Below are 13,247 nucleotides of genomic sequence, written 5' to 3' on the forward strand. Positions count from 1 at the left end.
AAAGCCTTTAACACAAAGTGCAAAGTGAACTGAAACTTATTTACCTAATCTGTCTATTCATAATATTTCCATTAAAAAAAACAGGGCAGCATGGTGGATGAGTGGTTAGCACTGTTGCTTCACAGCAAGACGGTTCCTGGTTTGAAACCCATCAGGGGCCTTTCTGTGTGGAGTTTGCATGTTCTTCCTGTGCTTATGTGGGTTTACTCCAGGTACTCTGGTTTCCTCCCACAGTCCAAAAACATGTATGTCAGGTTGATTGGTGACTCTAAATTGCCCATAGGAGGGAGTGTGAGTGTGTGAGGTTGTTTGTCTCTATGTGACCCTGTGATGGACTGGTGACCTGTCCAGGGTGGACCCCTGCCTTTCACCCAAAGACAGCTGGGATAGGCTCCAGCTGATCCCTGTGACCCTGGTTAGGAATAAGGGGGTATAGATGATGGATGGATGGAAATGGAAAGACATTACTTCCCTGGAATGGAGACCAGTCATTTTATGTTCAAACATTAAATGTTTTATACAGTAAATGAACTTTTCAGCATTATGGAAACTGTTTGAAATATATAGTAACACTTATGTTTTAGTTTACAAAATGATGTGCAAAAACAGCGCTAACTGGCCTACTATGGGTGTTCACTGAGGACCGCCTCTTTCAAATAAGCAAAATAGTGCCTGCTATGAATTTTGCACCTTTGCATTAATAAATATGCAAAGTGGGATTTTTTTAGCTGAGTGCACAAATTACAAGGAGGAGGAAATTCAAATACATAAATTGAGCACACACAATGTGATTTATCAGGCCTGAAAGCAACTGTGGTGGCTGAGTGCATCTGTCTTTAATACGTTTGAAAGGTGCAATCTGCTTGCACACAGATGGCTGTTATTATTCGGGCGATGAGACATGCATGAGAAAATGCAAGAATACATCGTAACACACGTTTACTCTTGTTAATATATTTGCAATGATGGAAGAAAAGGTAATATAAATAAAATAAGTTTTGGAGCTGTTTGATGAGCTACAGGCTAATTTGGGTCCAGTCACAATTTGGGACCACACCCTACCTGCGATGCCAAAACTCCTGCCATCTCCTCATTTCCACGTGTCAGGGTCTTTCCAGCGTACTGTAGCCATTGCTGATGGGGTCCCCCAAACTATGTTTTTAGGTTAGCTCAATTAGTTGAAGTGAACTCAATAAGTACTCATTTATTGTGATAGTAGTAGCACTATATTACTACTATAGTAAGTTTCACTTCTATCAATGTCGAGTTTAATTCTGTGCAGTCAAAACTGAGTTTAAATTGAGAGAAAGGTGGGGCGGACGACAGAGGGTACTGGGGGATGGAGGGGCTTCAGAGAGTCTGAAAGAAAACCTGACAGTGTGTGGTACCCTGAGGGACTCCAAGCTGTCTTTCATACTAATTAGCTTCTAACTAAATTACCTTCCTCCCCCCATAATTTGCAGAGAAAGACTTTAATAATGAGCCCCCTGCCTGACTGCACACACCCACAGATATGCACATAGAAATCTATGTATGTGAATGCATATGGGACAAATACAGCAATTATGTATATGAGCCCATTGTCATATGTGTATACTATTTCATATATATTTTTTGATAATTGTTGGTATTTTATTGTATTCAGAAAATGGCGTATATTTATTTCATATATACATAAGCAGTGTTGTCGTTTACTGAAGTAGTTTGATTACATTTGAAAACATTATTAGACACAACTTTAGAAATAATATATTATTAACATTAATCAGATATTGATAGGAAGGCTGATGCACTGGCAATGAGGTTTCTTTGCATTTTGAAATGTCCAGGAAACTGGAAATTTAGACAGGGTTCTCTTTTACAAAATACAGAGGTCATTGTAATAACAAAATCCTGTTACACTGTGCAGGAAATGGGTTTTAGATAATCAATAGATGGACTGGCAAATTAAAAAAAATAAAAATAATGTACATGCTTAAACAAGATGTTAGGCCAAATAAGGTGCAGGGTGCAATAGCAGGTGAGCAGTTTGGAATCAAGTCTAGAAACAAGTCTGAAAATCACAAAAAGGGAGCTGTCACTGAGTGTCACACTTCAAGTACAAGAAGGGCAGAGACACCGTCAGTAACTGAATAACCATGCTGTTTATGGGGATGGACAACCTGGATGGACAGCCCACATTGGGCCCGGAATAGAGGCATGAAAGAATAACATCTTATGTCTTTTACCAAGAGATATGAGAAATGAGAAAAAGTCTGAACTGAGTGGAAAAGAGAGTTCTGTATGAGTCCTGGGAGAACAGAGTACGCGAGTTGAAACAAAATAATTGAAAAGATGAATGGCTGAAGAAAGGTTACATGGCAGAGAAGAAGGTCAAACTAGTGTTAATTCAACTTATACAGCTGCAGGTATATTGCTTCAGTCATAGCTCAATGGTCAGCACCACCTCACATATGAAAGGTCTTGGCCTCCCACCTGTCCCGCTGGGGACAGTGTCCCCAAGGGATTCCTCTTACCATACAAAGAGGTGGAGATGAATTAAAATGAGATTACTTGCCGTGTTTTTGTAATTACTGTAAATACTTTACTAAATTTTAAATTGAACCATTCATATTAACATATATGGTGTCAACTCTAGAACTACATAAAAATGAATATGAATTATAGCTTTATAAATGTACTGCAGCAATGGCTAGTAGCCCTTTTGATGGCAGAAGCTAAAAGTCAAGAATTTCTATGAAGCTGCAAGGGCTATATGGCCATTAAGATATGCTTTAATTTGTATTTATATGTTTCCTTATGTTTTTCTCCATTATCTGGGATGTCATTTTTGAAATATTGGAGTAATTCTGGTTAGAATATATGCATATGCACATATATTAAAGTATATAAAGTATAATAAAGCTACATAATGTTATATTTAGGTCAATGAGTCCATCTGTTGTTGCTTGTTGCGCTTGAGTTTGCCATGTTGTGCTTTCAATATATTTTTTGAGCATGCAGTACCCTTGAGGTTATTCTGGATAATATTCTGGACAGTATTTGTCCTTGTTTTGGATTGTTGCAAAGACAAAATTACAAAGCAAGCATATTTGTTCATTCCCATGTTGATAAGAGTATTAAAAACATGAAAAATATCCCGTTAAGGTGCATTTAGAACAGATAAAATAATTTGCAATTAGTCATGAGTTAACTATAGGAATACTGCGATGAATGGCGAAATAAATATCTTACTTAAAAAACACACTTGTATTACCAGTATTACACATTTTACACACTTGTATTACCAGTATTACACATACTGTGTGAAATATGCTCATCAGCTGACAGTGTGTGTACTTGTCCTACAATCTAGCACCACTTGTACTACAATCTATCTTTGTGAGTACCATTTTTAGCATATTTCTATCAAAGTGAGGACATTTTGACAGGACATTTTCCTGGTCCTCACTGTTTTCTGACTCCTATTTGACGATTAAGACTTGGTTTTAGGGTTAGGGTTAGAATTAGGTTAGTTTAGGGTGAGGCATTTAGTTGTGATGCTTAGACTTAGGGTCTAGGGAAAGCATTATGTCTATGAGTGTCCTCACAAAGATAGCTATGCAAGTGTGTGTGTGTGTGTGTGTGTGTGTGTGCGTGTGCGTGTGCGTGTCTGCGCTCAGCACAGGTGAGGAATTTGCTTCCTTGCTGACTGAACAGAAATATGCAGTAATGAGACACTGACGGAGGTATAAGTGGCAGAAAGTTTCAGTGGGATCAATAAAACACTGACTGCATCCTCCGTCAGATGATGCTGAGATGTACAGCATATACTGCAAACACCTGGCTCTAAGCTCACAGGATATGTATACATGAATCCTTTAAATGAAGTTAAAAGAGAAGAAACTGCGTTTTTTTCAGAGCTTTAGTTTTTTTTAATCATCAACTATCTACATTTTTATCTGAAGTGGTTAAAATCTGCCTTTCAATCACACATTCACACTTGGACCAATGATGACAAGGTATCTGCAATTAAGTGGTCTGACTGTAAGGAGCAATTATGCCATTTATTTCACTTTAGTAACATTAAATTGCCAAAAAAATTGCAGTCTGGGTCAAGCGCCAATGCCTAAGATTGATTATTTTGGAAAAATTGAGCTCCAGTACTGTCAGTGTAGCTTTAGATGGTGTGGTCCTGCGCCCTATCATTGTGTAAAATCATCACTCTTCTTTATTTCTTCTCTCTTTGACACAGCTGACTCTCAGACTCTCTCCTCTCTTCCATAGTTCACTCACCATCTCGCATTTTTCAAAGTCATATCGGGAAGAGAGGCATTTAAAAAGGATGTTAGATAACTTTAACCGATGTCTCCTACAATCATTTTATAATAAAACTTACACGGTCTAAAATGTAACACCTAGACCAAACTCCAGCTGGCAAACATGCTAACGTCTGGATTACCGATGTTGGATGGTGACACAAAGCAGCGCTGCTGCCATAGAGATTACAATGCAACAGTAATTATATCCATGCATGTATTTGACGCCTCCACTTCCCCTATCAGGCACCCTCAGTCATCCAGACACAGATCCACAACCCCAGCTATTCATCAAACCATGAATTCTACCACACAGGCATACATACACTGACAGACCTTGGCTGGCGACCAGTAGCCCTCCAGGTCACAGATGTCTTATGTGGGGGGATGGCTGTAATGAATATTGAGTCAATGGAGTGATATCGGCCTCATATTGCCTTCCACACTTACCCACCAGTCCTACCCCTGTTTCAAAGCCAACCCCATCCTTTTCCTCCAGATGGCAACCTTTGGTCCCTTTGGTATGCCACTGTCATCACGCTGAAAAGAGTTCCCAATTATTAACATCACTGTCGAGAAAACAGCTCTTCTTGTTATTCCCAGCAAAAACAACTGATAACATCTGATTTTTTTGTTTCTGTGGCAGAAGCTGTGGCTCCCCTTGCTATAAAATGATAAAGGCTGATAATTGCAGGCCAATGTCACAGTGATCTGCTATTTGACTTTTACTGGAATTGAAGATGTGAATTTTAAAACATGTAGCAGAACCATATTGGCATATTCATAAGGACTTGAATAATATGCAACAAAATGTATTCAGAATTGATTCTACAGGGGCTTTTTAAAACCAAAACCTTCTCTCTCTTTGTCACCTTCATGACATCACTATCAGTTCAAATCTTCATCTCAAGATCTGCAGTTACTGGACACTGTTTCAATTTCAACTTTGTGGATTTTATCTGTAATAGCATCAGCCATGTGTTGTAAATAATGCTAAAAAATCACTTTGAAAAATACAGGGCATAAAATATGATCAAATCCTAAAAACTACAGAAGTTTGACTTGGTTATGCAACACAAGGTTGATGGTTTCTGGTGCTGTTTTTATGTAGAAATCCTTTGGGTCTGTACAAGGCTTTTCCACTCCCGTTGGACTGCAATTAGGCTGGTTGGAGTGATGTGGTGCCAGAGGCCTTAGTATGAGCTACTTCACACAGTTCCTCAGAGAAATAACAGAGCTTACCTCTCTCTAACTCTTTCTGTCTGGCTCAACATGCTGTCAGCCTCTCTCTTTGACTTTCACTTTCTTTCTCTCTTTTTTGCCTCATCATTTTCTTCAGTCTCTCTGCTTTGCTCTTTCTCATTCTGGTCTTCCTATCCCATGCTTTCTCATTCTCACTCCTCTCTCTCTCAGTCCCTCTTTTTGTTTATGTTGTGTTTCCAAGCTGACTGATTTGAATAAACTGCCAGGGTTGGAATGAATTATTGATTATGGTGCAGACGTTTAGAGGATGAATAAAGTCATGATTTTCAGTAGGTTACAGTTATCAATTAATTAGCAAAAGAAAAAAAGACCACACCAAATCACTCTTGCTTGATTTCCTGTCATGAAAAAACATCTACTTTTAAATTATATCCCTGCTTCCTTGCTTGTATGAATAGATTTTTGACCTGTATTTCTGTTGTTCAACACTTCAATATTTACTGAATAAGAGTTTCATTTTTATTTTCATTTTTTGTGTTCTGCTCTTGAAGGGATGTCAAGCTGCTCACTCTTCCATCATAGCAATTCAAACCCCAGAGGGAGTTATTTTGTTTTTTATAAACACATTTTTTCTTTATTCTAAAAAAAAAAAATGCAACCATTGAAAAAAATAGTCCAGTGCCAACACGATACTGTAATTTTTTATTAAACATTTTTATTTTTATTATAATTTTTTTAATATATTGCCTCGTGTTCCTTTAAAATACCTTTAATTTGGTTTTCATGTTTTTCCAGACACCAGTGTTACTGAGGGCATAGTATCTCTCCTCAGACATTGTGCAGAAGCAAATAAAGTTCTTGGGACTAAAAGTATTCCCAGAATGCAGCCTAATAAATGGCCTTTACATCTTAATCTGACTAGGTTTACTCATTTTGCACCAAACTGTTCTGTTGCATGCTCCAGTGTCTTCAATTTATTCAAAGACTACAGCTTAATTTCCCATTGCCATTGATTTCTAACCCTGCCACAAGGCAGGGTAAAGAGTCTATTGATTCACAGTGTCCTCTCTGACCAGCTGATGGAAACCTGTGATGCATTAACGGTTTGGAGAAGTGATGAAGGAAGATATGTAAGGAGCAGGGATGGTAGGAAATGAGCTTGAGGTGGAAAATATGGTTGTGAAAAAGAAAGGAGGTGTGTAGGAGTGGGGAAACTGGAGTGTTGAGAATAAGAGAGATAATTGTGTATGTATGTGTGTGTTTTATAGCCCTTTGCAGTATCTATGCAGGCCTGTATTTGATGAAAAAAAATAGTAATAATAGGATTCTACTAGACCGATATCTAAAGTAATGTGAACACTTTCAGCTACTACAGAGCATTTATCTGAGCACATGATTCATGTCATTTAGTCCCTGTTAAGTGCCAAAAAAGATAAACTACCTCCTTAAAAAAATACAAGGCCTACCCTTTCCATGAAGTCAAGTAAGAATAAACTCTAAACCAACCGCATGAACTGGCTCTAAGATGCCCTAAGCAAGGACTTACAAGATGCATTTTGTGTTCAAGGCTGTGAAGCAAAGGCAGAAAAAGCATTTTGACCCACTGAGGTTGTCTCCACAGTGGTTTCACTTCAGGCTATGGTCATAATGTTGCATAATTACATTTTGATAATTTGTGACTGTAATGGTTCATTTTATTTTCCCATTTTATAAGATGGAACCTCAAGAACATCACCAAAGGTATTTATACAGATAATGTGCATTACATAGCCAAATGCCTACAAGTACATACACTCATCAAAAACACATACAGATAGAGGCCGAAGGTTAGGTCTCAGCATGTCTAATTGTACTGTATGCCTAAATCCTTCAGTGGCAGGTAAAAGTACAATATACTAATATACAAATGTAGAGTAAGAATTGTCATATTCTTCTTCTGGTATAACAGGAACAGAGAGTAAGTAAGCCCCTTCTATTGATTTGTTGTGGTTACAAAGGATAAAATGTACACAAAACATCATAAAACAGCATAATACAAATGAAGTTATTATTACATTATTCTGGCTTAGCTTATATTTTGCTATGAACAATGCAGAACATTGCAAAAGCACCAATGAATCAATCAAACTTTAAGGAGATTGTTTGTTTACTGCTCCTCCCATCTACAAGTCATTAATTGGTATAAATTATTCAAATATAAATGTGCAGGAGTAGAGTTTTTTAATCGAGGTTTACACCAAAGGAGCTATTAGATGTGATGAAGCTATTAAACAGAGACAAATTAAATAATGGACAGGTTCACACCTTTTTAATAATGTGAAATCAAAACCTAATTGTGTCTCAATGATCTTTTTTATTTTATTAAAAACAATGTTCTGGCCAAATATGAGAACATTCATTTTAGGATTAAAACCTGTGGTAATTGTGCTAAGTTTGTGTGTTTGTGTTTGAGTGACTAAAAGTGACTCAGGTCCTATATAGTTAAGTACAGTTACTTACCCATTAATGGGAAACTTATCTCTCCTGAAACACACGCTGACCTTCACCACCAGCTAATTGGCGTGGTTGGGCTTTTGCTTTTACAAGACTGTGGTCTGGAAATGTGTGTCACACCTACACTTGCACCATATGCAATTACCTCACTTAACCCTCACCTGACCTCTTTCCTCACCTCCCCTGGTCTGGAGCACCACTTATTATGAAGCCTCATCCTCCTGCTGCTCTTTCTTTCATTCTCAGTCTGTCACCTCTGCCAGTTCTAGCAAGTATGATTGTGTGGCGTTTGGTCATTTTTGCATTTTCACCTTGTTCAATTTTTTTACCTAATATGCATGTTTATATGTTTATGCATGTGAAATCTGTCATAGGCCACTAAATATGGGTGCCACTGGCTTGTGATTGTATCCAGTGAAGATAATGAAGCCAGTTTGAAGTAAATCATACGATGGTGCACTCTACCTGATTTAGTAGAAATTGTTGGCTTCATGCAGCCACAGTGTAACAAATTGCTGACCCTATGCAAACACAAACTGCTATAATCAAAAACTAGAGCAACCGATGTTGTAAAAAATAACTTGGCTTGAGCGGAGGAAACTAGGCTGGTTGGGGACAGTGTGAGAAAAACAGTGTAATCATCCTCTCGAAGGCCTCTTTCCAGCAGTGAGGAAGAAATATAAGATGAGCCGATTATGATTTTCAGAGAGGCTACAATAAATCTTAGAAATGTCCAACTATAACAAGAAGTTTATTTAAGTTGCTGTGCATTGCATGCATTGTAAGTTGCGGAGGTCTGTCAGTAAAATGTTAAAATGCACTAATTATCCATCTAAATGTTTTTACTGCATGATGGTATAATATTTAAAACCTCCAGAAGACTAAAGAACACAGATCACTCGTGTTTTCTAATTGTTTTTCCCTTCAGAAACAGGAAATGATCAAAGTCAGTGCAGTCAAGATCTTCACACAATGTGTGTCTCCCTAATGGGTATTTGAGTATATGTTGCTTCATTCTGAACTATTCAGTCCCACCTGGGGCCATTGTCTATAGATGTTATTACAGACGTCCCCAGTATACAACTGACAATCCTAACACTAGCCACAGTCAGCAGCCCTGCAGTTACCATTATGTTATCACGTGGTTGTGTATGTTTTAATATCGATATCAGTGAAAGCGCACCAAAATGGGGTGTGCGGTGAAATAATTTGATATTCACCCCCAGATGTTGTAAAACATTACAGAATGATTAACACACTCTGGGTGGAACTAAATGTAATAGTCATTTTATGAAGATAATACAGCAGCGTTTTAGTATTACAGCGCATTAAAAGATACAGCTGGTGGCTAAACATATGTTTCATTTACATATGCACAAGGTAATTGAGAGACTGAGAAAATCTTAAACATTTTAATGATGTAAGTTACATACTCCATTGTAATTGCTCTAAATCAGTGAAAACCAACTTTTTTCTTACTCAGCTTCAAGTACCCTTTTATTTCATTTCTACAGACATCACCAGATCAATCTCTGATGTTCAAATGATCAAGCCCAGTTATTTGTATTCTCTCCAGACCACCAGCTGTGATTGGTTTCTTTTATCCCACCTCTTCTAAGCATTTGCTTAATGTTCACCAAAAGGCCAATTTGGTGTGGCACCCCCTTCTCAGCCTTCTGAACTGAACAGCCCACTAGGAATATAATCTAGAGCTGTGCACACACTGGACACAGGGTGGTTTTGTGATTGATGCTAAATATATTTAGCTAGCTATATATAGCCTTTACTCACACATTCATGTTTACAGGTCATGTGTGTTAGCGTCTTTATTACCTAACTGGCCTGTGCCTCGCTGAGGGTGAGCAGCTGTGTTTCAGGATGTCTCTCTGCAGGGACAGAGCCCGCACTCTCTATGTACAGGAAATTACAGCTTCATCTGGGCCAACACTCACCTGTGTTCCATCCTGACTCAGACCCTGCGTCCTGTGGGAGAGAAACCCTCCGCAACAGTACTCGCACAAGGTTCCCCCCTCTTCCCTCCGTCATTTTCCAGTGGTTCACCATATTTTCTCCCTTTCTCTGTTCCTCTATGTGCTTTTCTTATCATGATCACTTCCCACCTTTTAATCAACTTCTGCAGGTCTAAACAGGCCTCCTTTAGTGCAGTGAGCACTTACAGTGTTGGCACAAACACAGCATTTGGGTATGACAGCTGAATAATGTCAACTACTATGCCTAGTGCCTAAACTATGCCTAAACTGCCTAGTTCACATGGACATACATGGACATTCAGTAGGAAACAGACCACACATAAAATTACAAAGCCAAAATGAACACTATATGTTGCTTTGTACAAGCCATGAATGTTTTCCACCTTTTGTCATAATTAATAATGTAATTTAGCTAAAATACTGCAGTTAATGCTTTTGTCTGGCAATATGGGGATTTGTAGAAAGCAGGGAGAACTTTGTATTCTCCAATTTCTAACATTTTTGCAATTACCAAATACGACCACACTTGCACACATCAAACTTAGTGTAAAAGTAATTATTAATGATATAAAAACTAATTGCAGCTTTATTGTTGGCTTGACTTGAGGAGGCACAATACATTTTGCAAGTTTTAGAGTAGGAGCTAAAATATTTTCAGTGCTCTTTGGGATAGTGATATTGATTAATAAGGCTGTACTACTGCTGTGGATATATAGTATTATGGTCATTTAGTGCAGTGGGAACAATAAAGCTATTATTCAGTGCTCTTCTGGGGATGTATTTACAGTAAAATATGATGCACAATTCTTTAAGCACTTTGGGTTGTCAGTTCCAAAATCTAGGAGCCCCAAAGGCAACACTTCAAATACTTCTTCTTTGTAATTTATATTTTAGAGTAGCCTGCAGGGAGCTACCATTGGATTTCAGAGTGTAACTTGACATAAGACTTGGTGCAAAAAAAAATCTGATCAGTAAACTGTTGTATTTTGGAGACAATAATCCAGCAATGTGAAGCAACAAAGTTTGAAGCATTATTGACTTTTCCCAAATCAGGGGGAAATTGTCATCAGTTTAAACAATGAAACTGACTGTTCTCCACTTGTGAAAACTTAAATATGCATTAACAAATACACCTGTTAGTTTTGCAGCTTCATGTTGCGAACACAATGATCCTGTTCATGGCCACTCATCTTAATTAAGTTACTAATCATGTTGGATGGGCTGCAACCATATATGTAAGGATTCCTCTGTGGAAGTTTCTCTCTCTTTCAAGATTGTGTTTACTTCCCTCAACTGCCATGCTATTGTCAAACATTTAGCAACCACAATAGTGGTACAAACCACTCTGTTCAATTTATTTACAATATAAGCTACAATATTAAATACAAACTTCAATAATGCAAAAAGAAGCTTTATGAGCTTTATGAACAGTACAACTTAAAGTGCAGTACTTCAGGACCTTGTTTAAATCAATTTAATCAATTAATGTGTGAATATATGTTGAGAGAAGCTCAGCTCCTCTTTCAAAACATCTTACCTGTGGCATTAGGTTTGTTAAGCTTGCATCCCTGTGTGGCCTGTGTTGTGTTACCACAGGTTGTGCAGTTGTAAAAGTTTAACTGCTTGAACATAGTCTCTGTGGAATGAGCTAACTTTATCATTTTTACAATTTATATTAGATATTACTTGGAGCTACTGCATAACAAGAATCTATTTTTTCTTTTGCTATTATACTGTTTTCAAAGGCGAGAACAATAACATAAAATATATTTATTCTGCCTGTGGTAAAACATAAACACAGTAATTTCAACAAAGCAAAAAACCTATTTGAAAAATTAGTCAAATTTTTTTCTAAAAAATGGAGGAAGTATTGAAGTGAGGTTAGGCATAATCAAAGAAAACAAAGCTACTGTGCATATCAATATCAACACTATGTGAGTCGCACAAATAACAGTGCAGCCACCTTGTTTTCTTTATAACACACTCTCTACTGTGAGTGTTTAATAGATTGAGCTACAGTTCACGTCTTAAGGCTGCTGGGGATGAGCTCTAACAGTCTATCAGCGACCTTTCTTGGCTTTCCATCTGATCAAAGCCTCTACTCAGCAACACCCGCTGCTACAGGTCCCAACCCTCTGTCCGTCTCACTTGATGTAGAGGAGAACAAAGGCGAGCTGGAGAAGGACAGACAGAGGAGAGGAGGAGAGAGAAGAAAGTGAGACTGGAGAGGGAGAAAACAAGGAGAGGCCATGCTGAGCGGTCATGTTTGATGAGAACTCTGGATCTCCTACAGATAGACAAAGAGAGAAAGGTTGGCTCATCTCAGCCAAAATAGAAACACAGAGGAGGCGGGTAGAGGACAAAGGATGAGACAGGAGTGTTTGGAAGTCTGAGGAGAAGGAGGCGGGGAGGTATGGTACAGGAGGAGGACCCATCAGACAGGAATAGCAGCTCCAATTAAGATTGGTCAGCAGATAAACAGGTGCCTTGTGTGTTTGTGTGTATATGTGTGCAGTTCAATGATGTGGGAGATGAGTTAATGAAAGTGTGTGTAGTGTGTAGTATGTGTTGAGTATAGAACTTGTGAATAGCATCTGCACAAATATGGACATGTCCGTGTGTTTGCATTATTTCATTTACCTGTGTATAATTTTGTGTATGCATCAGTGTGAGTGTACATGCACATGCATGTCCATTGTTTTCAGATACTAACATGTCACTGCATAGACATGAATTTGCTAAGAGTAAATATACTCTACTGTGTGCGTATGAATATGTACAGTATTTAAAATACACTGCCTTTAAACATGTGCATACTGACCATTGTTGCCATGGTTGTCACTATGGGAATAGTGTGGCAAACCTAACGTCAGCAGACCAAGTGGACATCAGCTGTGCAGTGTGTCTGTGGAGTGATGATGAAGTACAATTTCAGGATGTGAGTGAGTGCATATGATAGAATGGGTGCAAGTGATGAAGAATTTCAATGCGTCTTCTATTGCTACTGGATACAGGATGATCTTTCATATGTATGCAAGGACAAAAGGGCAGAGTGACAACACCTCCACTGTGGCACCATTTTTCCTTCTCTAGTGTCTCTGTCTATTGTTGTCACTGTCCTTGTCTGACTGTCTGTTCTTTCCCTTTTTTTTATCAAATAATATGGCCAGTGAATCACAGAAGGTTTTGTAAGTATCAAGATCAGACAGTAAACAGCCCAATCTACCACTGATTTTTGGAAATGATCAAAATATCTCTTTTA

This window comes from Mastacembelus armatus, chromosome 3, assembly GCF_900324485.2.
Source record: "Mastacembelus armatus chromosome 3, fMasArm1.2, whole genome shotgun sequence".
NCBI classification, from domain to species: domain Eukaryota; kingdom Metazoa; phylum Chordata; class Actinopteri; order Synbranchiformes; family Mastacembelidae; genus Mastacembelus; species Mastacembelus armatus.